The sequence below is a fragment of the Oreochromis niloticus genome, linkage group LG3 (assembly GCF_001858045.2).
Source record: "Oreochromis niloticus isolate F11D_XX linkage group LG3, O_niloticus_UMD_NMBU, whole genome shotgun sequence".
Taxonomy (NCBI): Eukaryota; Metazoa; Chordata; class Actinopteri; order Cichliformes; family Cichlidae; genus Oreochromis; species Oreochromis niloticus.
Window position 1 is genome coordinate 72977220 of NC_031967.2, and position 24925 is coordinate 73002144.

At 39.4% G+C, this 24925-nt stretch overlaps 2 long non-coding RNA genes across 4 annotated transcripts; both read left to right on the forward strand.

Moving 5' to 3' along the window:
* Positions 1-16041: 16041 nt before the first annotated feature.
* LOC102077239 (uncharacterized) lies at positions 16042-20922 on the forward strand. Of its 3 annotated transcripts, none has more exons than XR_003219535.1 (4): positions 16042-16102; positions 17546-17733; positions 20306-20411; positions 20862-20922. It is a non-coding gene; the product is annotated as an uncharacterized LOC102077239 (long non-coding RNA). The 3 variants fall into 3 exon arrangements; XR_003219536.1 differs by having other exon boundaries at positions 16049-16102; positions 17550-17733; XR_002059528.2 differs by lacking the exon at positions 17546-17733.
* Positions 20923-21922: 1000 nt separating this feature from the next.
* On the forward strand, positions 21923-22600 carry LOC112846526 (uncharacterized). The gene is made up of 2 exons (XR_003219539.1): positions 21923-21962; positions 22209-22600. It is a non-coding gene; the product is annotated as an uncharacterized LOC112846526 (long non-coding RNA).
* The last annotated feature ends 2325 nt before the right edge of the window (positions 22601-24925 follow it).

A 24925-nucleotide genomic window follows, 5' to 3' on the forward strand; every position in this document is an offset into this window, starting at 1 on the left:
GTGTGTTATTGTCACTGTAACACTGTGCAGAAGAAGTGTAGTCAGTGTGTTATGAGGTCGTGCAGACTGTTAACCTGCTGAAGAAGCTTCTCGGATGAGAGGTGAAACGTCTTCAAGCACCTTAACAAAGTCCAGACGCTTTTTTTTCCAAGCTCCTTAGACTATGATGACCTGGATGACTGAGAACCTTCACAGACGTTTCTCTTCGGTGTTTCTTTCTCAGTCCTTACATGATGTTCACGTCCAATTTGAGAGAAGAACAATATAACTTTACTCTTCAGCCTGAAATACAAAAATGAAACTAAGAATTTTATATTGTTGTACTGCTGCTACATTTTTGTACACTGATGCTGAGTTTTAGCACCAGTGTGTTCAAATCAGTGTGTCTTTCTAGGACAGTGGTGACAGAGGTCAAAGGGGACTGTGTGTGTTCCCACCACATTTCTCCACGTTACCATAGAGACAGAAACCTGCAGGTCTTTGAAGGATCATGAAGGAATCTCCAAACAGGATTAGGAATAATCATATATTGTACACATAAGGAACAGGGCTCATGCAGAGGTCATAGGGTGCCTTGATCCAGGCACAAGATCTGTGACAGGAAGTAGAGCGGGTTAGCAATGTCCCTTCACAGCAAGGAGGTTCCTGGATGGGCAGGGATAGCTCAGTAGGTAGAGTGGTGGCCCCATGATCGGAAGGTAGGGGGTTCGACTCCACTAAACGGCTACCCTGAGGTACCCCTGAGCAAGGTACCGTCCCTACACACTGCTCCCCGGGCGCTGCCCACTACTTCACTGGGTGAATAGGTTAAATGCAGAGGAGTAATTTCCCTACGGGGACTAACACATACACATTATACAAATCCCAGCATGTGCTCCTTATGCCTGTGTGGGTTTCCTGAGTATACTCGATGTCCTCCACAGTCCACAGACATCCATGTAAAGGGTGATTAAACTGGCTGTGTATGTTTAGTAGATAAAGTGCTATATGAAAGTCTAGTTATGAGTGGTCAGCAGGACTAGAAAAGCAGCTGTGGTTATATAACACAGCCAGCAGCAGGATACAATACTAAATGGGCCGTGCATCACATTTTAATGTGTGACTGGTTGGCTGAGCTGTTTGGTTCAGTTCAGTTTGAGATTTTTACAATAACATGTTTTTGGGTGCAATAATTACAGAATAAGGAACATTGATGGTGACTAACTTCTTCTATTGTGCGCTTTAGTTATAATGTTGGATCCAGTCCTTTTGGGTGGGTTGTTCCCATCATCTGTGGCTCTTTACTGCTTTTCCAAAGCTTTTATTTCATAGCTTCCACCCACACAGAGTCGAGTATCACAGTGTAGGAAGTCACACTGCAGAAAGGATTTCATACTCAGAAAGCCTCCAAACACTTCCAACAATCTGACTCTGTGCTTTGGAATTTAGGTCACAGTTGAAACTTGATATTATAATTTCAAACCACACCTCCACAAATCAAACACTTTTCCTCTTCACTTTTCTTCTCAGCACATCTGTTTACAGTTAGAGACAAACAGACAAAACAGTGCATGAACAACCATTTACAGCTAAATGCTGCCTCGTCTTTAGTGCAGTACAGAGAATTCATGTGTTTACAGCACACGGCAGCTTTGTTCCTTATTTTGATTCACATGTTTGAAATAAATAACATAGTTTTTGGTTTGTGACTGATGGATGAGACGGACTGTGTTTGTGTTCTGTGGAGATCATGTAAGAACTGAACCTGTTAAACACTCAAATCCATTTTATATTTCTGACTGTTTTGTTTTGTTCAATGCGCCTTGTGCTCTGTTATACAACGATTTGGGATACTCAGATAAATTACTATGTTAAGCATTTTGACCTGTATATCCCATTTGCGTTGAGCTATATACAAAGGTTAAGTTTACATTTGCATCATACATTTAACTACTTATGCATCAGCACCCTTTCAGCTGTTGTTTTGCCATCTAGCAATTTATGCTAATAGACAACTTTAACAGTTATTTGTTTCATTTCTTTTTTTTTTTCTTTTTTTTTCTAAAAACTGTCGACTTCCGGTTTGGAAAGCTACAAGATGGCAGCATAGGAGAACGTGTACCTGACGCCTGAATTAAAAATAATTTAAAATAGCCCATAGAGACCCGATTTTCATAAAGATTCTTATAAAATAAGATAATTGAGTAAGGGCTACAATACGCCAAGAACTAAAAACAGTAAGAAATCTACGCAGCATGAAGTGCACAACGAAGACGGAGAAGGCCAGAACTCACCAGCTGGCAGCGTCATAGAGGACAGCGATATGATAGCAGAAGCAAAAGAACATGCCAGCACAGCAAGCCTAGACCTTATTCTCCTAGAATTAAGGGAATTCAGAAGAGATAACTGTGCACAATTGAATGAAATCAGAGAGGGAATAAACAAAACCAACAAGAGGGTGGAAGAGGTAGAAGAAAGAATTGTGGATGTTGAAACCCAAGTACAAGCTAATGAGGAAGCAGTAACAGAGATGCTTAAACTGCATATTGTGATGGATGCCAAGCTAACGGTCCTGGAGGGATGATCTAGAAGAGAAAACATTCGAATATACGGTGTCAAGGAGGGGTCTACATCAATGGTCGTATTTGTGGAGAATTTATTACGACAGAATCTGGAGTTGCCTAACTCCGCTGAGTTAAGAGTGGAAAAAGCACATCGTGCTTTGATGTCAAAACCTTCGCCAGGAGCGACGCCACGGTCAATCGTCGCCAAACTGTCTAGTTACAGAACCAAAGAAGAAATATTGAAATTGACCCGGCAGAAGCGTGGATTTGACCACCAAGGCAAGACAGTTAACTTGGATCATGATTATGCACCAGAGATTTTAAAGCAGCGAAGGGAATACGCAGAGGTGAAAGCTGTTTTAAAAGACAAGAAAATCCGATTTCAAATTCCTTTTCCAGCAAAGATGAGAGTCTTTTATCCTGAGGGAACGGTGCTATATGGCTCTGTGGAGGAGGCGACAGGTGACATGGCAAAGAGGGGATTCCCGGTGACAATCGTCAAACGCCCAAAGACGCTTCTGGAACAGATCCAACGTTTATCGTGGCGCATAGAAAGGAAAACACGGAGCCACGTAAATAAAGACCAGACCCGAGATTATAAGGAAAGACTTCGAGTATTTAGACGTCAAGAACAAGAATGAGTGGGACACTGAAAATTGAGGAGTAAAGAGAACAGGTGGTGAGTCTAATGTAATTAAAATGTCCTCTGAGGAAACTAGCCATATACTTGGTAAAGATTTCTTATTTCGAAATAATATATTGAAGCGGCAATGCAGAAATTGAAAATAGGCGGACACTTAACCTATGCTATTAGTAGAATGGACATTGGCCAGTTGGCAAAGGAAGGCCCTGTCTCACATAGAGGTGAGAGAGGCCCCCCCTCGAAGCCCCCCTCTTAATCGGGGCTTACTTAGGGTCATATCGGAGACCCCACAGTTGGAAGTCTTTTTTTTAATTTTATTTTTTTTGGACCAAATAAAGTTTATTTTCGTAGCTGTTGTTTTATACAGCTTTAATGTTTATATTAATGTTTGCTTATGTATGTACTGGTGGTGGTCAGAGGGCCCGGTGGCGCCAGTGTTCGGCAGCCTCGCCTCTGTCAGTGCGCCCCAGGGCAGCTGTGGCTACATTGTAGCTTGCCATTGCCAGTGTGTGAATGTGTGTGTGAATGGGTGAATGACTGAATGTAGTGTAAAGCGCTTTGGGGTCCTTAGGGACTGAGTAAAGCGCTATACAAATGCAGGCCATTTACCATTTACCATTTGCTTATGTATGGTTAGGGAGTGGTATGATGGTACTTGTCTTTGCTACATTAATAATATTCAAATAGTAAGGGTATGTTTAAAGATGAGATAAAAATCATATCATATAATGTAAATGGTCTGTGGAATCCAATTAAACGTAATAAAATTTTAGCTAAAATGAAGAAAGAAAAAGCACAAATAGTGTATCTACAGGAAACCCATCTAGACTGTAAGGAGCAGTGATGGGAATAACGGCGTTACAAGTAACGGCGTTACAAGTAACGGCGTTACTAACGGCGTTACTTTTTTCAGTAACGAGTAATCTAACTAATTACTATTCCTATCGTTACAACGGCGTTACAGTTACTAACAAGGAAACGCGGTCCATTACTATTTTTCAACAAACAGACGGTTGAAGCTGTGTTCAGCTTACCGCATCTTCTGGACGCTACAGCTTTAAGCAGCTGCGCGCTCCCGCGGACGCTAATCACGAGCACTGTCCAGCACAACACCTGGAGCTCAGGAGGCAAAACAATCACATGAGTGCTGCTGTTTGACTGAGGAAGAATAAAGTAGTCGTGGTAAGCCAATCACATGACCACTTACAGACAAAGCAACAAGGTGAAATATGCCAGTTTATAAATTGTGTTGATAGGCCAGTAAAACCAGAGTCATGATAAACAATATATACGCGGCGTTTTTTCCTCAATAGTTTCGCCATGTTAGCGCTAGCAAGCACTCTCTGCTTATGAGCAAAACAACAAAACAAAAAAAAGTTTTAGGAGTGACGGCGAGAGAGAGAGAGAGAAAGGCAGGAAAAGAGAGAGCGAATTTTGAGATTTCTGACATTTAGCGTGTTTGGAGTGTGTAGTTAATGTGTTGTCTTGTGTAGTTAGTGTGTAAATGGAATGGAATGGACTGATTCTTATATAGCGCTTTTCTACTCTCCCGGAGTACTCAAAGCGCTCTATACAACATGCCTCGCTCACCCATTCACACGTACTTCTAAAGTCAAGTGCAACTAATAAGCATTCACACGCATTCACACTCCGATGAACGCATCGGAGGGCAATTTGGGGTTAATATCTTGCCCAAGGATATTTGGCATGCAGACTGGGGGAGCCAGGAATCGAACCACCAACCTTCCGATCAGTAGTTGATCTGCTCACCTGAGCCACAGCCACCCCATGTAGTGTTGTGCATAGTTTTGTGTTGTGTGTCAGAACAATGAGGCGACTGCTGTCTCCAGGTAGAAACAGGAGTGATACACCTGCTGTCAGACCTGCAGGTATCAGGCTGTGATGTTCTCCTTAAAAGTGGACAGAAATTATGTTTTGGAGTGGCACAAATAATTTGTGTGGCATCTTATTGAATGCAGAACAGCTGATTGTTCTGTAAATAGTTTGAAATGGTTATTTAAAAAAAGGGTAAAAGGTAAATGGATGCAAATAACTTTGTTGTTTGCAAAACTTGTGCATAGGATTTTAAAATTGACAATTAATATTTGCATTTGACAAAATGAGAACATAACTGTAAATTCTGGCACGTGAGGTTGCGCTAAAAAGAATGATACCAAACAAGGCAAAGTAAATAGTTTTTAAAGGTAAAATGTGGAGGGAAAATCAAGAGTAGTAAAAAAATGGCCAATTATACTCTGGACGCCAGACGGTTAAACGTTCTTTGTTTTTTTTTAAAGTAACGCAATAGTTACTTTTCCAAGTAATTAATTACTTTTAGAATATTGTAACTGAGTTACTAACTCAGTTACTTTTTGAAGAAGTAACTAGTAACTATAATTGAATTACTATTTCAAAGTAACTTGCCCAACACTGGTAAGGAGCATGAAAAACTGAAAAGAATGGGTTATACAACAGTTTACTCCTCCTCCTATAAAACTGGACGAAGGAGAGGAGTGGCTATCCTGTTATCAAGCAAATTACTCTTTGAAAAAATATCCGAGATAAGTGATAAAGAGGGACGCTTTATTTTGGTAAGGGGAAACATTGAGGGGAATCCAGTCACGTTGTTAAATATATATGCGCCCCCTGGAAGCGATATTTATTTCTTTAAGAAAATTATAGATATGATGGTAACAGAGACAGTAGGTTTTTTAATTTGCGGAGGAGATTTAAATATACATCTACAACCAAAGCTAGATATTTCCAATTGGAAAGCACAGAATACTAAAACATTAATAAAGAATATAAATATATTGATGAAGGAGGTGGGACTAATAGATATATGGAGAAACTTGCATCCCTACCAAAGGGATTATACTTATTTTTCCTCCCCGCATTCGTTATATACAAGAATAGATTATTTTATAACTTTTTGGAAAAATAAAGATAGAATAAACACTCGTGAAATTGGAGCAATAGACTTAAGCGATCATGCACCAGTATACTTGTCCATTGATCTGAACCTGCAACCAAAACTCAATAATTGGAAATTAAATTCAAGCTTACTGAATGATCCTCACTTCAAAGAACAAATTAAGAAAGAGATTCACATCTATATGGAAATTAATGACAATGGTGAGGTGCCTCCTCCTATTCTGTGGAATGCCTTAAAAGCTGTCCTGAGAGGGAAAATTATAGCAATATCCACTTATAAGAAAAAGATGAGAAATAAGAAATTAGAAGTTACAAAATAAGTTAGAAAAATTAGAGAAAAGGCATAAAAGGAAAAGAACACAGGATATACTGGAGGAAATTATGAAAACAAGAAATGAAATAAATGATTTGACTACATATGAAATTAAAAAAAAAAATTAATGTTTCTTAAACAAAGGTATTATGAGGGAGGATCTAAAGCAATGCATGTTTTAGCCTGGAAATTAAAAAAGAAAATAGCAGATAATACAGTTCACAAAATTAAACATCCCGTGACAAAACTAATAAAAAATAAACTAATAGAAATTCAAAGTGCATTTGAAACATTTTATAAGACCCTTTATGCTAATAAGACAGAGAGTAATATAGTTGGAATTAATAGTTTTTTAGATTCTCTTGATTTACCAATACTGAATGAAGAACAGAACAAAATTTTGATTGAAGATATAACAGAAAAGGAACTAAGAATAGCAATAAGTAAAGTTAAATTAAATAAATCCCCAGGATCAGATGGATATACGGCAGAATGGTACAAGGAGCTAAAAGAAGAATTAATACGAGTGATGCTTCTTACAATGAATTGGGTCCTAAAGAAAGCTCAAATACCTTCTAGCTGGAAAAAAGCAATTATTTCTGCCATCCCAAAAGAAAACAAGGATAAATTAGAATGTGCGTAATATAGACCAATATCTGTTCTTAATACAGATTATAAGTTGTTTACATCTATCATGGCTAGACGAGTAGAAAAATTCTTACCTAGTCTAATTCATAATGATCAGACAGGTTTTATTAGAGAGCGCCAAATACAAGATAATGAAGATATAGCAAGATGGAATCTAATTCCATATTTAAGTTTATATTCGAGAATAGATTCAATAAAAATTAATATACTCCCTAAATTAATATATTTATTTCAAACATTACCAATAGAAATTAACCAGAAACATTTTAATGAATGGGATAAAATTTTGTCAAGATACATATGGCAAGGAAAAAGGCCCCGAATTAGATTTAAAACCTTAAAACTTAGCAAAGAAAAAGGGGGGTGGGGCTTACCTTCTCTTAGGGAATATTATTGGGCAGCACAATTAAGGCCTATGATATGCTGGTGTAATCCTTCATATGTTGCTCAATGGAAAGACATTGAGGAGGGTCTGACTTCCATCCCCATTCAAGCTATTATAGCAGACAGCAGCCTTCAAGATTTAATAAAAACTATTGAAAATCCATGGATCAAGTTGACTTTTAAAATTTGGGAAACAGTAATAAAAGAATATAAACTAGAAGAGGATATAGCAACTCTTAAGTGGTGTGCATATGACACACATTTTGCTCCGAATAAATTGGACACCAGATTCAAAGATTGGACAAATAAAGGATTAACAGCATTATGTACAGTAATGGAGGAAGGGCGACTAATTAGTTTTGATAAAATGAAAGAGAAATATTCATTAGAAACACATGATTTGTATAGATATCTACAGATGAGGCATTTTGTCAACAACAAGATAAAAGTTAAGGCTGAATTAAGTAAACAGCTGCTAGATGTATTTAAAAGGGCATACAGTTCAAATAAAAACAGAGGTATTATAGGTGACCTCTATAAAGGATTAACAAATATGAAATTACACTCAACCTTATATATCAAAACAAAATGGGAAATGGAGGGAGGAATAGAGATAAAGGAGGAAGAATGGACAACAATATGGGCATATCAATGGAAATGTAGCAGCTCACAGAGCTGGAGGGAATTTGGGTGGAAATGCCTGGCAAGATATTTTATTACGCCTCACCAAAAATCTCACTATGAAGGTAACCCTTCCGCCTGCTGGAGAAATTGTGGAAATACAGATGCAAATCATTATCATATTTTCTGGGAATGTCATTAAAACTTATTGGAAGGGAATACATGCAGCTATACAAGAGACATTTTAAAGATATTTACCTTTGGAATGTAAAACTCTATTTTTTGGACTTATGCCAGAAGGATGGACAAAGAATGATAAATATCTGTTTAATATTTTACTGGCAGCAGACAAAAAAGCTATCACAAAAAAATGGCTTTCTTCCGAGAGCCCAACGATGAACATGTGGATGAACATCACAATGGACATTTACAGAATGGAGAAAATGACAGCAGACGTGAACTACAAGAGGGACCTGTTTGTAACACGATGGAAGAAATGGATGGACTATATTAAAAAACGCAGGCCAGTACTTGCTTTGGATTTTGACTTTGTCAACTACTAGAAGACTAGAGGAAATATTAATTATATTAATGGAAACAAAAACACACTCCCTACATGCCCTTTTTTTTCTTTTATTCCTTTTATATTTTTTATTTATTTATTTATTTTCTCTGTTTTGTTTCCTTTTCTCGTTCTTTTTCTTATCTTTTTTTCATTTTTTTTTCGCATGGATATTTTAGTTGTTTAAATACGGGGAAAAAAAGGGGGGGGAAAGAAATACATGTAATGACAAATTGCCGAACTTGATGGTATTGTACAGTGATTCCAAAATGTTAATAAAAACAAACAAAAAAAATTATGTTTCATTTCAACAGCTTTATAGCTTAAATGATTTGTAGAATCAGGTTAGCAACAATTATTTATGAACTATGGCTCATTTTGACAACACAAAGTGTCCCAAATTGTAGAAATTTCTAATTAGCAAGATTTAAGTTTTACTTTTGGTCATGCAAAATGTCTTAAAGTCAGAGAAATGTCAAGCAAGAGTAATTATCTCTTACTGTAAAGCGGACATAACAGGCGTTACTTCTGACTTTATGAACTCAACTCAGCCATAAACCTGTCAAAGGCGACTGTAATGAAGATCTATAATAAGGTCTGGGAAGAATGCCCAGAAAGTTATGCAACACAAGCATTAAGAATCAATATCCTAAACTTTCTGCTTTTCTCTTAGTTTCTTCTCTATTCTCTCTCTCTTACTTTGTCATTATGTTCATTTTCAGCTGGTTCATGTGTTCCCACTTCCCTCCTTAGCCTCTTTTGTGTATTCGGTCTGCGTTTTCTCATTCAGTCTTTGTCAGGTCGTCTGTTGTTTTCCATGCCATGCTCCTAGGTTTCCATGTTCCACGTCTAGGTAATTTATGCCCAAGATTATCTGTGTTCATGTTAGGCTCTTTCATGTTGTGCTTTAGTTCACCCAGTTTAGGTTTCAGTTTCGCCCTTGCCCTTTTTGTTTGTAGTTTTTTGCCAGACCTCAATAAATACCTCACTTTTTTAAAATTATATATTACTATTCTATCATTATTATTATTTATATTTTACTTAATATTAAGTTTTGTTTCATGTTCATTCTTGTCTGCATTTTGGGTCCACTCCTCACTCCATACAGTCTGCTTCAGTCAGACTGTGACACGAGTATGTGTCAGGAAGTAGAAGGACGAAACTCCCGAGAGGACCGGTGCCAGGAGCTTCCTGGGAAAAGAGAGTGGGAGTTGCTCTCTGCCCAGTAGCTTGAACACAGCTATTTCCCTGTTACAGACTTTATTTTAAAAAAAATTCCATGACAAGGTACTGTGCTGCAGTGGTTTGAATCACACCTCCAATTTCTTCATGTTTCCTAAGAGAAATATGCTTCCCTTAGGCAGCATCATTAGAAGACATAGTATACATTTTCACTGCTATGCAGATGACACGCAGCTCTATCGATCCATGAAGCCAGGTAACACACACCAATTAGTTAAACTGCAGGAATGTCTTAAAGACATAAAGACCTGGATGGCTGCTAACTTTCTGCTTCTTAATTCAGATCAAACTGAGGTTATTGTATTCGGCCCTGAAAATCTTAGAAATATGGTATCTAACCAGATTCTTACTCTGGATGGCATTACCTTGGCCTCCAGTAACACTGTGAGGAACCTTGGAGTCATTTTTGAGCAGGACATGTCCTTCAAGGCACATATTAAACAAATATGTAAGACTGCTTTCTTCCATTTGTGCAACATCTCTAAAATTAGAAATATCCTGTCTCAGAGTGACGCTGAAAAACTAGTTCATGCATTTATTACTTCCAGGCTGGACTACTGTAATTCATTATTATCAGGATGTCCTAAAAACTCGCTGAAAAGCCTTCAGTTAATCCAAAATGCTGCAGCAAGAGTCCTGACAGGGACTAGAAAGAGAGAGCATATTTCTCCAAAAACAAAGCCATAATTAAAGAATGACCAAAGACCAAAACACCCTCCAACAGCAACTTCTTCCAACAATCCAACAACAGTTTGGTGGAGAACAATGCATTTTCCAGCACAATAGAGCACCGTGCCATAAGGCAAAAGTGATAACTCGGGGAACAAAACTTTAATATTTTGGGTCCATAGCCTTGAAACTTCACAGATGTTAATCCCATTGAGAACGTGTGGTCAATCCTCAAGAGGGGGGTGCACAAACAAAAATCCACTAATTCTGACAAACTCCAAGAAGTGATTATGAAAAAATGGGTTGCTATCAGTCAGGGTTTGGCCAAGAAGTTGATTGAGAGCATGCCCATTCGAATTGTAGAGGTCCTGAAAAAGAAGGGCCAACACTGCAAATACTGGCGCTTTGCATAAATGGCATGTAGTTGTCGATAAAAGCCTTTGAAACATATGATGTGCTTGTCATTATATTTCAGTACATCACAGAAACAACTGGAACAAAGAACTAAAAGCAGTTCAGCAGCAAACTTTGTGAATATAATATATATAATATATAATATTTGTGTAGTTCTCAAAACTTTTCGGCCACGACTGTACAAGGTCTTAAATAATCAGGCCCCATCTTATTTTAATGACCTTGTAGTACCATATCACCCTATTAGAGCACTTTGCTCTCGCTCTGCAGGCCTACTTGTTGTTCCTAGAGTATTTAAAAGTAGAATGGGAGGAAGAGCCTTCAGTTTTCAGGCCCCTCTTCTGTGGAACCAGCTTCCAGTTTGGATTCCAGTTACCGTTCTTGCAGACAATCAAAGTGCAATTGCATTGTCCAAAAATCCTATAAACCGTCAAAGATGTAAACACATCGATGTCAAGTATCATTTTATTAGGTCTGCTATAACTGAGAAGGAAGTACAAGTTAAATATTGTGCAACAGAAGACATGGTAGCAGACATCATGACTAAGTCTGTAAGTAAAGTGAAAATAGATAAATTTACGCATATTTTGTTTGGAACATAAATGTTAATATGTGAATGTCATGTAAATATGTATATCATGTAATTGTGTAATGTACAGTGTTAAGAGCAAGTGGGGGTGTTGCCCTATCATATATGTATGTGCTCTTAATCTGAAAGGTATAAATACGGAAGTGTGTGTTCAATAAATGATGGCGCAAAGGAAGGCGCCCACAAACCGAGAGAAACTTCGTGATGAAGCTGGAAGTCTTTCCAAATACAGGAAACAGATCAGGGAGCAGAGACCCACGTGATTCACGCTGATCTCAGCTAGGATCCAGGAGACAAGGGTGTGCAGATCAATGCAGATATCGATCCAAACGTTGGTAGTGGTATATGTTCCTGTAAGTTCACTACTTTACTCCCGTTTCATTAATAAGCAGCTCTCTCAGCTCGACTCCTCTCCTACACACACACTTTCTCCGCCCCCTTTTCCTGACTCTGTGGTGATTTGTTACTGTGCGGTCACGTGACTCACCTGCACGACGTAACCACGTGGGGTGTTATTTCAAAATTAGTGCCTATCTCCTTTTCCTAAACTCTTTTCCTTGGCCTCGATGAAATCGTCATCGAGGGAAGGAGATTTGCTACGGACTCAGGGAAAGAGAGGAGCGGTGCTGAGAATTGGAACAGCCTTAGGCTGTATCCCAATTCAGGGTCTGCAGCCTTAAAGTACGCAGCCTTAACGGTCCTCAAGGGCCGCGTACTCAAAGACCGCAAAGGCCGGAAGTGCGAGGCTTCTGAAATGGGCCGGTCTGGCCGCTGCTCGCGCTGCTTTTAAATTATTTGAATATAATTGAGTGCTTGTGTATAAATACACAAACAATACACATATGCTTTCAATTGTGTAATTTAAGTGATCTAGGTAGCTCTGTTGTGGAAGTTCTGTTAACAGTAGAAATGTGTTTTGGAATTTGTACGTGGTTTGTCTCTAGGGGCCACCGCATATATTCATACTGTATATAAACATATATAAATAAAACAACCTATTTTACGTTAGTATTTCCTTTTGTGCATAATTTTATATTATTGTTAGTAATAAATTAATTAAAGCAACAAAACAACCTGAAGAGCCGGTTTGGAGCCAAAATAGCCAGAAATCCCATCACTATAAAGCTCAGAGCATGACCGCATGTCACTCTCCTCTTAGAACAACCAGGAAGAGGAAGTAAACAGGAAATGAAGCAATACAGGTAACCCACCAGGAAGTGAGGTTATATATAAAATCTTCTTATTTAACATTTTTAACTCTTTTTACTGTTCTTTTTAACTTAAATACATACAAATGAATTATTTTAAAGCAAACAGTAAATATAAATGACATGAATGCCTTTGAGGAATCACAAGTTGTATTTTATTAAATTATATAAACAAAGAGGATTTAAACGTGGGGCAAGGACAGGTGACCAGTGTTCTTTAAAAGACAAGTGCGATCGTGGCTCAAGAGTTTGGAGTCCGCCTTGTAATTGGAAGGTTGCCGGTTCGAGCCCCGGCTCGGACAGTCTCGGTCGTTGTGTCGTTGGGCAAGCCACTTCACCTACCGCCTACTGGTGTTGGCCAGAAGGGCCGATGGCGCGATATGGCAGCCTCGCTTCTGTCAGTCTGCCCCAGGGCAGCTGTGGCTACAACTACAACAGCAGCTACAGTTGTAGCTCCACCAGTGTGTGAATGTGAATGGGTGGATGACTGGGTATGTAAAGCCAGGCCATTTACCATTTGCAAGTTCACTGACTTGTTCCATGTATGCCCTGCTTTCTAGCAGACAGGGACATCTGTGCTCAATGGGGCCAAAGAGGTTTGTGGTAAAAACCAGATTTATGAGATTTTTAGGGTTTTGTGGCCAAATAGAAAACCTGGTGAAGTAGACGAGGTCAGTTTAACTGATATCAGTCCTATCACAGCCATAAAGAGGAAAATGTCTTCTCTTCCTCGGTGGACTCTACAAACACAGTCTACTGAACACAGTGGCTAAAAATAAAAAATGCAGAAGCTGTTGCAAAAGTTATCAGCAGCTTTCTTTTTTTTAGGGCTCTGAATGTTGTAATTTTTTCAGTGAGAACACAACACACGTAAAACCTGCTCACAACTAAGTCTGGATTTTGGTCTTATACATAAGTCCAGGACACTCAGACGCAGGTCAGATTTCTGTGTATCTGAAATGAGGTAATCAATGTGTTTAGAGAGTCAGTCAGCTCTGATACTTCAGGGTCACTGCAGGAGGGTAGAAATCTGTGTGGAGAGACAGGGATAGGAAGTGAAGTGACGAATTAGAGAAGAGATTATATCACAATAAAACAGGAAGTGAAACAAAAAGAAAACCAAAGGATCACCACAGAGAGAAGAAAATAATAGAATCAAAGTGATACTAGAAATGTTCAGAATAACAATGAGTTCAAAGTGTGAGGAGGTCTGATGTTCCAGCAGTGTTCAGGCTGAGAATTATTACCTGCAATGCTCCAGTTTGACCTCATGGTGGCAGTGCTGTCTCACTGTTATAAATACATATAGAAACAAGACAGTATGAACAGTCTTCTCACAGGTACTGATAAAGAAACAAATATAGAGTTTCTCTTAATTCTGCTTCAGATTGTTTTCTGTAATCTTGAACTTCACATGTTAAGTTTGCAGATGGTGAGCTTAAGTTGCCAGAATGTAATTTTCCTACAAAAATACAGGCTAAGTGTGTACCTGTGTTAGTGTTTTAACTGAGGAAGCTCAACAAAGCCAGTCCTTTGTATTAATTGACTTGACAAAACCAACAAACCCAGGTCAGAGATAAAGGGTATCCCAACAGTGGTTATCTGTTGTCTCTTATTTTGATCTAATACAGGAGACATTAAAGTCACTTTAGCAAAATGTATTTTAATAGTTGAAGGTTATTGGCAATAACCTACAAATATGACTGATCGGTGTTCTAGTTTGAGCCCTGCTAGCTCAATCAACAAAATGCAGTGAATGAACAAAAGAGAATTCTAAATCAAATCAATACTTTGTGTGAACACACTTTGCCTTCAAAACAGCATCAAGTCTTCTAGGTGCACTTGCATACCGTTTTTGAAGGAACTCGGCTGGTAGGTTGTTCTAAACATTTTGGAGAACTAAACACAGATCTTCTGTGGATGTAGTCTTCCTCACATCCTTCTCTCTCTTCATGTAATCATGGACAAACTTGATGATGTGCTCTGTGGGGGGCTGTACAATTACTTCCAATACTTCTTGTTCTTCTTTACACTGAAGATAGTTCTTAACGACTATTCTTACCTGCAGAAAAAAATGTTGGTGCAAGAAGAACAGAGAACAAAATATGAGCTCAAGATTATAATCTATATTGACTAATCAAAGTGAGCTTCTGTATAATTAGTGTTTATTAGTGATGTCCTTTGGTGTATTGCAGCCCTTAGGATTACGTTTTACTTCACTGCAGTTCAGTGATGGATGGGAGGGATTTTATTGTTGTCACAGAGATCCTGAACAGGGAGGAGAAAAAGAGTTACACTGGATCACAACAGTAAATTCTAAGAGAACAAGATGTATTTAATTTTATCCAATCCAATCCAAACCATCTTTATTCATAAAGCACTTTAAAATACCCAGCACAGGACCAATAGAATAAAACAAAATGGGAAAAAAACAAACATCAAAATTAAAACAGCTCTATATTTAAAACAAGATAAAACAGTATAGAATCAAATAATAACAAACAAACAAACAAACAGGAGAGGCCTGTCTTATCTCTAAAGGCAGATTGTTCCACAGCACAATCTCCTCTAAGCTTATGCTCAGTTCTGATTTCATTAAGGGACAGTCATCAGCTGGCATCTAAACACACATTTAGGGTGACCAAAAACCATCACCTCAGTCTTTTTGTCATTGAACAGATTTAACCAAAGAGATGCATCGGTACAAACGATTTCATCCTTTAAACCCGAACTCTGTGAACGGCTTAATGTTCGATGTGCTAAAGAATAGAAAACATTATTTCCCATCACACCATGAGAAACATTCAGGCATCTAACACAGTAACACTAGTTAGCTGTGTGCACTACTAAAAAAGGGCTGTTCCAATTCTCAGCACAGATCCTCTCTTTCCCTGAGTACTTAGCAATTCTCCTTCCCACGATGACGTTTTCCTCGAGGCCAAGGAAAAGGTTTAGGGAAAGGAGACAGGCGCTAATTTTAAAATAACAACCCACGTGGATACCTTGTGACGCTGAGTCACGTGACCGCACAGCCACAAATCACAGCAGAGCCGGGAAGGTGGGGCGGAGAAAGTGTGTGTGTGTAGAAGAGAGAAGTCGAGCAAAGAGAGCTGCTTTTTCATGAAACGGGAGTAAAGTAGTGAACTTACAGCAACATATACCACTACCAACGTTTGGATCGATATCTGCATCGATCTGCACACCCTTGTCTCCTGGATTGTAGCTCAGATCAGCGTGAACCACGTGGGTCTCTGCTCCCTGATCTGTTTCCTGTTTGGAAAGACTTCCAGCTTCATCGCGGAGTTTCTCTCGGTTTGTGGGCTCATCTAAAGGTAAGCACCGAGCTAACTTTAATGTGGGTTCAGTTTATGTTGAGTTTATCTCTGTTGAGAATAATAGATTGCTTGGTATACACTGGAGTTAGACAGACTGTAGAGTTCGTGATTGCTTGCAACATTATGAAATGGCGGTTGCTAGGGGGTAAGAATACATACAGAAAAAGAGTCTTTGAATATGAACAAAAGGGTGCAGGGCAGGAGAACAGCCAACCCCCAGGACAGGAAGCCACAGGTACAAGCCTGGGGGAGGGCAACCCCAGGGTGACTAATAGAGAGAGAGTAGTGGAAGCCTACTGAGCAGGGGTGCAAAGGGCTACCCGGGCCGCCCGTCCCCCCTTACGCTATAAAGGTGTGTGTGAGGAATGCTCCTCACACACTTGAGAACAGGACTTCATAGGATGATCTCCAGATGCGTCTGTATTTTATTTACTCACAGCCAGGGGCGATTCTAGGATCAGAGCTTTGGGGGTGCTGTCAGTCCCTGCATCCTTAAATGTTGTTGCTGCTGTGGAATTACAGGGGTTATCATAATCAAATATTAACATGTTTATTACAGGTGCAGTTATAACCACTTTAAATCGTTGAGTTAAATCTATAATCTTAAAAGCTTATATGCTGAGTATATTGCTAGAGTAAAATAGTGGCTGAGTGAAGGCCTGAATGTATTCAGCTTCTTGTTGCATTTGAGTTTGCCTAGCAACAGGTGACGCAAAGAGGAGGACAAGTCCATGGGGACCTCAAAGGCCTGAGATCATCACCATATTTGAAAGAGGATGCCAGAAAGGGGAACTTCTGTCTCTGCATTTATCTCTTAGAATAGATCATTGTCTGTACAAGGGGCAAAGAATGTTCTTAAGATGCAAATTATGTGCTTGTAAACGCAAGAGGGGGCGTTACAATACCCTGATGTTATAAAAGCAATCTGAAGTGTATTTTTGGTTGGGGATTTACGACTGATGGTTTCCAGTGTACGTCTCCCCACGCTGCGTGTATTCATTAAAATCAATTGTTTGATCGACCTCTTCTGGACCATCATTGTTTTACTCTCGTCCTCAATTTCGGACCCTTAACACTGCAAAATAAGAATGGATTGGAATAAAAAAAAATACATATCCTAACCTTAATTACTGGGGGAGAATAATGAATGATGCTCATAGTGAGTAAAAAGTAAACTGAGTGCATTTTTTGGACAGAGATTCACTTTTAATGTGTATAATGTATAATACAGAAGCATTAAAAAAAACACTCCCAAAACAGAATTTTACTACAGAGTAGGACGGATTGTAGAGTAGCAAACATCGTCAGAAAAGACGTTTTCAACACTGCAGGTTACCTGGGTGTGATGTTTTTCTGCTAAAAAGAAACATGGTCTGAGTCCTACCTAACTATATAAAGAGTAACTGAAGGTTAAATGCAGCTAACATGTCCTGTTTTAAGCCAGACACTCACACCTTCAGCCACCATCGCTCTGGCTGAAGCACCCCAAAGATGGGCCAACATCGCCCCTGCTGCCAGCACAAATGAAGACATCTGATTTTGGAAGTAAAAGTCTCCGCCTGATTGCTACCATCAAAAAGAATCGTACTTCAACAGCTCCTGGATGAGGTCTTCTGCTGCTCTCCTCGGTATCTGTTCACAGTTTATTGTGAAGACGTTGAGAGAAGAGTGAGGCTGCATCCACATTAGCCCGGATAGATTGGAAAATGGCGTTCTCTTCTGAAAACATTCCGTGTCCACACTGGCATTTTCAGTCGTTTTCACAGCGTTGCGCGTCCACATTGAAACGGCCAAAAACGCTTACGTGCCAGTAAAACGCAAAAATATTCGACCTGCCTCATTTCTGTCTGCTGCTTATTTACTTTCTGGTGTTCTGACAAACCATCGTACTTTGGCAAAACGTCCTACCGACAGTAATTTATGCAGATTTCTGCTGTCACAGAGTAATTCCAGCACAAATTTAAGTAGGTATGACACTTTGCCACTTAACTTTGCCCATCAGAGTATGCTTGTAGCTCATATTCGAAAAGCCAGGACAGTTTGCCACTTAATTTTACCCGTTAAAGTATGCTTGTAGGTAACATTCACAAAGGTATCATGGTTTGGCACTTAATTTTCTAGTGCCAAACCAGTATGTTTCTAGCTGTTATTGACAAAGGTAGGATGGTTTGCCACTGAATTTTAGCTGTATGCTTGTAGCTCAGATTAACAACGGGTAGGATGGTATGTCAGCTAGGATGGATTCCAGAACACCGGCTCTTTGAAACCTGGCAGCAAAATGTTGAGGAAAAGGAGTTTTTTAAATGGACCAACAATGAGGTGGACTTGTTGCTGTGAGTCACACAAAAGTAAAAAGTTGCAAAAGTGATTGAGAGTTAAATAATTTTAAGAAATCTGGAGCATGTACAGACTGATATTAATCTTTAATAGGACCTGCCCTGGGGCAGACGGACAGAAGCGAGGCTGCCATATCGCGCTATCGGCCCCCTCTGCACCAATGATAGGTTTGTCTAGCACAGACCTATTGCTGGAACTACAAGACAATTCCAGTACAATGGCAAAAGCAAGACGCAAGTCACCAGAGCTCTTTGTGTAATCTCGTGCACGAGGGAGAGAACTGTGAAGAGCGCCGTTCCTTCCACTCGGACCCCAGTCACTCTCAGTTAGCTCCCCCGTACCACTGCTGTTTATTGATGTTACATGAATATGCATAGTTTCATTAACATATGACGTCTTACATAGGCATACATATGAACAAAGAGTACAGACTGTGTGTGTGTGTGGGGGGGGGGGGGGGTCAAGATGTGACCCTGTGAAGACTCACTTAGACCTGCTGGCACCAGGAAGTCCAGCAGTTCACTTAAACAAAAGGCATTTCTACGTAAACAAATATAGGTGTGTTTGGTATACCATATATCAGAAAGAGAAGACTCAACCTCTTTCATGACCCTAGGAGGTGTGTGATTAGCGATGGGTAATCACACACCTGTTTCAATTCCTTGGAATTGATGTCATTTTTGCAAACGATTCCCTTATTGATTCCAGTCGCCCCGAATGACGTCACCACGTTGCGGAGCGTCATTTACCTGGCAAGAAAAATGGTGGCTCAAATGCTCAAAAGTTTGGTTATACTTTACGAGAACGGATGACAACAGGGAAACTTGCAATACTTGCAAAGTAGATATTTCATTTAAAGGAGGAAACACTACGAATAAGCAAAGCATTTGCGCACAAAACACGCGATAACCTTAAATGAATGTTGTGTTTTTAATTCCGCTCTGGACTGAATCTCCACCCAGCAGCAGCGGTAACGTCTGCACGTCCTCTCCCGTTAATGCGGCAGGTAAATAATCAACTAACAGTGCATATTATGCGATCTACCTTATTAGAAAAACCTGCCATTACTGTGCGCTGCATTTAGGTGACCATGATGAGAGAGACAGTCTGGCTGGCGCTCGCTGGCAGTTGTCGCTGCAGTCTGTAGTGTCTCCTTTCAGGCCGGGATAGACGAATGTCACCGAGCAGTGACTAAGTTTGTGGTAAAAGCCTTGCACCCATTTGCCACAGCAGTTGAAAATCCTCCCGAGTCAAAAACATAAATACGTAACGGCGGTACATGTATTCCGTTACTCCCCAACACTGGTAATAGCTATGTTTCTTAAAATGTAAACCACAATTATTAACAAAATATAAAGCTGAGTTTGGCTGGACCATAAGTCTGTCGTTGCTGTGAAATGTTGTACTGCTTATATATCTGTCTCCACCCTTGCCCGACAGAGCAGGTTGTGCAACACTTGAAAAATAGTTGCAGGACGGCACTGTGTAGCGTTTGTCTAGGGTGTTGATCATTTTCCTAAATCCCTCGTTTTGCACAGTGTTGATGGGAGCCATATCTTTAGCCAGGTGATATGTGATTGCCTCCGTAATTTCTTTGTGCCTGGGGGAGTTTGACGGGTATGGGAAAGCGCTGTATAAGGTTCCTGTTATTGATTTTTGGCTGGTTGACCGGGACGGATTTCCTCCTGTCACTTTCTTGGCCTTTACAGCTTTGTCATATTGCACTTTATGGTGACGTTTAAGGTGGTTATACAAATTCGTAGTGTTAGCTTGCGGTGCTGCTATTATGTTTAGTCATGTTTATTTGCTCTGCTTCTTTTTGTCAGGGATAAAATACAGATATATATACTTTTTGTGTCCCAGCTGATTAACGGGAGGAGGAGAGTCTGGTGGTGCAGCAGAGCAACAATTTCAGCCATTTGGACTCAGCTCAGCCACTACAGAGGAAACAATGACTTCAACACAAAAGGTGAGAAAAACATCACAGTTACACTGTTATTGAAACTGTGTGTACAGCTGGTTGGTTTTTAAAAACCCATTAACAGCAGCATTATCTCTATCCAATCTGGGCTCCTCCATATATACAGAATCTACATTCACAACCAAAAACCACAGAAGTTACAAGAAAATACAAAGATCATATTTTCTCTACACACATTGAAACAACAATATCATCAGTTGAATTTTTTCTGAAGTAAAAGAGTTTCTCTACTGAGATCAATATTTCTTCAATAATGTCATTTTCATTACAACTCTCATTGTAGCACATCATTGTAATGTGATATTATCACCAGAAGGTGGTGGTAACACACCTACAATGTGTTTGTTGACATGTTTGATTCCACCAATGGAGGGAGTTTCAGTTTGTTCCACGACTGCATTTCACTCACTGCCTCTGTTTGTATCTCTGTTACTGCAGGACCAACATGGAGCGAGAAGTCAGCGCTCTCAGGAGGCCGACAAACCTCACAGAAGAAAGCGAGAGAAAACATACAGCTGTGATGAGTGTGGGAAGGATTTTACCCTGGCTCAAAGCCTAAAAAAACACCAAGTCGTCCACAGTGGAGTTAAAGCGTACAGTTGTGAGTTGTGTGGAAAGTCTTTTAAAAGGGCTGGAAACTTAAAAACACACCAAATCATCCACAGTGGAGTTAAAGCGTACAGTTGTGACTTGTGTGGAAAGTCTTTTGCCCGGGCTCAAACCCTAAAATCACACCAAGTCATCCACAGTGGAGTTAAAGAGTACAGCTGTGACTTGTGTGGAAAGTCTTTTAACCGGGCTGAACACTTAAAATCACACCAAGTCATCCACAGTGGAGTTAAAGCATACAGTTGTGACTTGTGTGGAAAGTCTTTTACCCTGGCTAAAAGCCTAAAAACACACCAAGTCATCCACAGTGGAGTTAAACCTTATAGTTGTGGGTTGTGTGGAAAGTCTTTTACCCAGGCTGGAGACTTAAAAACACACCAAATCATCCACAGTGGAGTTAAAGCGTACAGTTGTGACTTGTGTGGAAAGTCTTTTGCCCGGGCTCAAAGCCTAAAATCACACCAAGTCATCCACAGTGGAGTTAAAGAGTACATTTGTGACTTGTGTGGAAAGTCTTTTACCCTGGCTCAAACCCTAAAATCACACCAAGTCATCCACAGTGGAGTTAAAGCTTACAGCTGTGGGTTGTGTGGAAAGTCTTTTACCCAGGCTGGAAACTTAAAAACACACCAACTCATCCACAGTGGAGTTAAAGCTTACAGTTGTGGGTTGTGTGGAAAGTCTTTTACCCAGGCTGGAAACTTAAATACTCACCAACTCATCCACAGTGGATTTAAAGCTTACAGCTGTGGGTTGTGTGGAAAGTCTTTTACCCAGGCTGGAAACTTAAAAAAACACCAACTCATCCACAGTGGAGTTAAAGAGTACAGATGTAACTTGTGTGGAAAGTCTTTTCAATGTCCACATCAGCTGAAAAAACACCAACAGATCCACACCAGAAAGTAACTCTACAAGTGCAGTTACTGTGAGGTATGTATTTATATTTATCTTGTATTTTTAACCTGATTGTTTGGAACAAGTCTGATAAGTAAACTTATGGAGTTATACTGGATGAACTCTTCGGAAAAATGAAGACTCGTTTTCTCTCAGTAAGCTGAGTGTTGTAATGTAAACAGTAAAATGTAATTGGACGTTGACAGAGATGCTTTTTATTTCAGGCGACATTGAGGATAAAAATGTTGAAGGAATTCCCTGACTTACACTGTCTTTGTTTAGAAGTGGAGCAAAGCACATGGATGCAGTTCTCAACCCTGTCGTCACCGTGGTGGTGGAAAAGAGTTTCTCTGTGACCTTTGTGGAAAAACTTCACTCATCAACAGGACCTAAAACCACATCAATGTAGACACACTGGAGACAAAATGAACTACTGCAAAGAATGTGGGAGAGGCTTCCACACACCAAGTACATTAAAAATACATGAACTCTTCCACAGTGGGGTCAAAAAGCACATCTGTGGCCAGTGTGCGTCATCCTTCACCACTGCACATGAGCTTAAAGAACAAGAATAAGCAAATCCACACAGGAGAGACACCATACAAGTGCAGACACTGTGACAAAAGCTTCTCACATTTAGGACATCATAACAAAATGAACATACACACATGGAAGTGAACTTCAGCTGTGACCAGTGTGACAAGAGCTTCAGGAATCTCAGTTCATACTCCGAACACAAACGATCCCACACTGTAAATAAACTGTTTCACTGTTACCAATGTGCAAAAACATTCACTTCATTATCTGCTCTGTGCAAACATCAGCCTGATCACGCAGGACTGAAATCACTGGGTCACAATGAATCTGAAGAGAGAGAAAGATCCTCTTCTGGTTTCAGGGTCAGACTTAAAAACCTTGAGATCAGGCTCCACAGAGTTCAGATGGATTCTCCTGTAAAGAGTGTCAGCTGATGTCACACTTGGATCTGATGAGGTAGCTCTGATTTCTGGAGCTGCAGTGAATAATCCTGAATGTTACATTTAGGAACCTGCATGTATAGATATGTATATCAAGTTTATGTTATCCCTGTTACATTTTAATCTTTGTTCCCTTAGGACACAGTAGTGTTTAGTAGTTAAGTTTCAATCCTTCATTCATATTTAACTTTTTGCTTTTGCTGTGTTAAATCTTCTCTTAACTGATTTTCTCCCAAAACTGCAAATGTTTTCACAGCAGTTGCTCTTAAAACCTCAAAAATGAACTAAATCTGTCCACCAGCTTTGAAACAACACCTGCTGTGACTTTATGTCCAGAAAAAAGAAACTCAAGCTAAACTGGTTTTGGGCTGTACTTCCATATAATACCAGTTTGTACCAAAAGATGAGGCAGTGAGTTAGTGTAACCTTTATTTAATTAGGCAAAGACCACATTCGTATTCACAGTGGCAGCAAAGAAATGTTGAAAGGTAAAAACAGCAGCACACATCAGGACCATTTTAAAGATCACAGGTAACTTTTACTTTATTCAAATTCCTTCAAATTTTGGCTCCTCCTTTCACTTTAGTGTATTTACTGTATCCTTGAAGTCCACGTGTTGTTTTTTAATTAATTCATTTTGATCCACATGTTTGCAGCTGTTTTCCTGTTGATTTAACATTTGTATTATGAAATCCTGATAATGTTAAAGTGTTAGTTATATTTGATGAACTCTGTGTAATGTTTGTCTTATTAAACAGTTTGGTGTGAAAAAAGAATTGGTCTCACAACAAGTAGTTTGAGCCATGATTTCAGATTCAAACTAATTTAACTGTTTTCACTGGTACATGTGGAGGTTTATCAGACGAGGAGACCCACCAACACATATTTCCTTTCAATTTGGTTTTCTACTTATTTTCTATCTTTTTAGTTAATTAACTCATTTTAATTCTCAAATATTGCCACCTAATTCATTATTTCCAAAGATATGCACGTGGCACAGTAACAGTATCTTTAGCAGTATCTCAGGACCTGACGGTAAATGTTTACTTTGTTTTTCTGAGATTTACTGATAGAAACCTTTGCAGAGAGAACAAGTAATTCAATTCAATTTTATTTATATAGCGCCAAATCAGAACAAAAGTCACCTCAAGGCGCTTTAAATTGTACAGTAGATCGCACAATAATAGATACAGAGAAAAACCCAACAATCATATGACCCCCTATGAGCAAGAACTTTGGCGACAGTGGGAAGGAAAAACTCCCTTTTAACAGGAAGAAACCTTCGGAGGAACCAGGCTCAGGGAGGGATTGGCCTATAATTAGCTAAGACAGCTGGGTCTAGAGATGGCTTTTTAAGTAAAGGTTTAACTACAGCCACCTTGAAGGCCTGTGGTACATAGACGATTATTAGAGATAGGTTGATCATATTTAAGATTGAAGAATTCATTAATGGCAGGACTTCTTTGAGAAGTTTTGTAGGAATGGGGTCTAAAAGACACGTTGATCGTTTGGAGGAAGTAATTATTGAAGTTAACTCAGAAAAATCAATTGCAGAAAAAGAGTCTAACTTAACATCAATGGTACTAAAAGTAGCTGTAGATGATATTACATCTGTGGGATGATTATTAGTAATTTTTTCTCTAATGATAAAAATTTTATTTGTGAAGAAGTTCATGAAGTCATTACTAGTTAACATTAAAGGGATTGTTGGCTCAACAGAGCTCTGACCTTTTGTCAGCCTGGCTACAGTGCTGAAGAGAAACCTGGGGTTGTTCTTATTTTCTTCCATCAGTGACGAATAGTAAGATGTTCTGGCTTTGCGGAGGGCTTTCTTATAAAGCAGCAAACTATTTCTCCAGGCTAAATGATGATCCTCTAAATTTGTGACATGCCATTTCCTCTCCAGCTTACGAGTTATCTGCTTTAGGCTACGTGTTTGAGAATTATACCATGGAGTCAGGGACTTCGGATTTGAGGCCTTAGTTTTCACAGGAGCTACAGTATCCAGAGTCGTACGTAGTG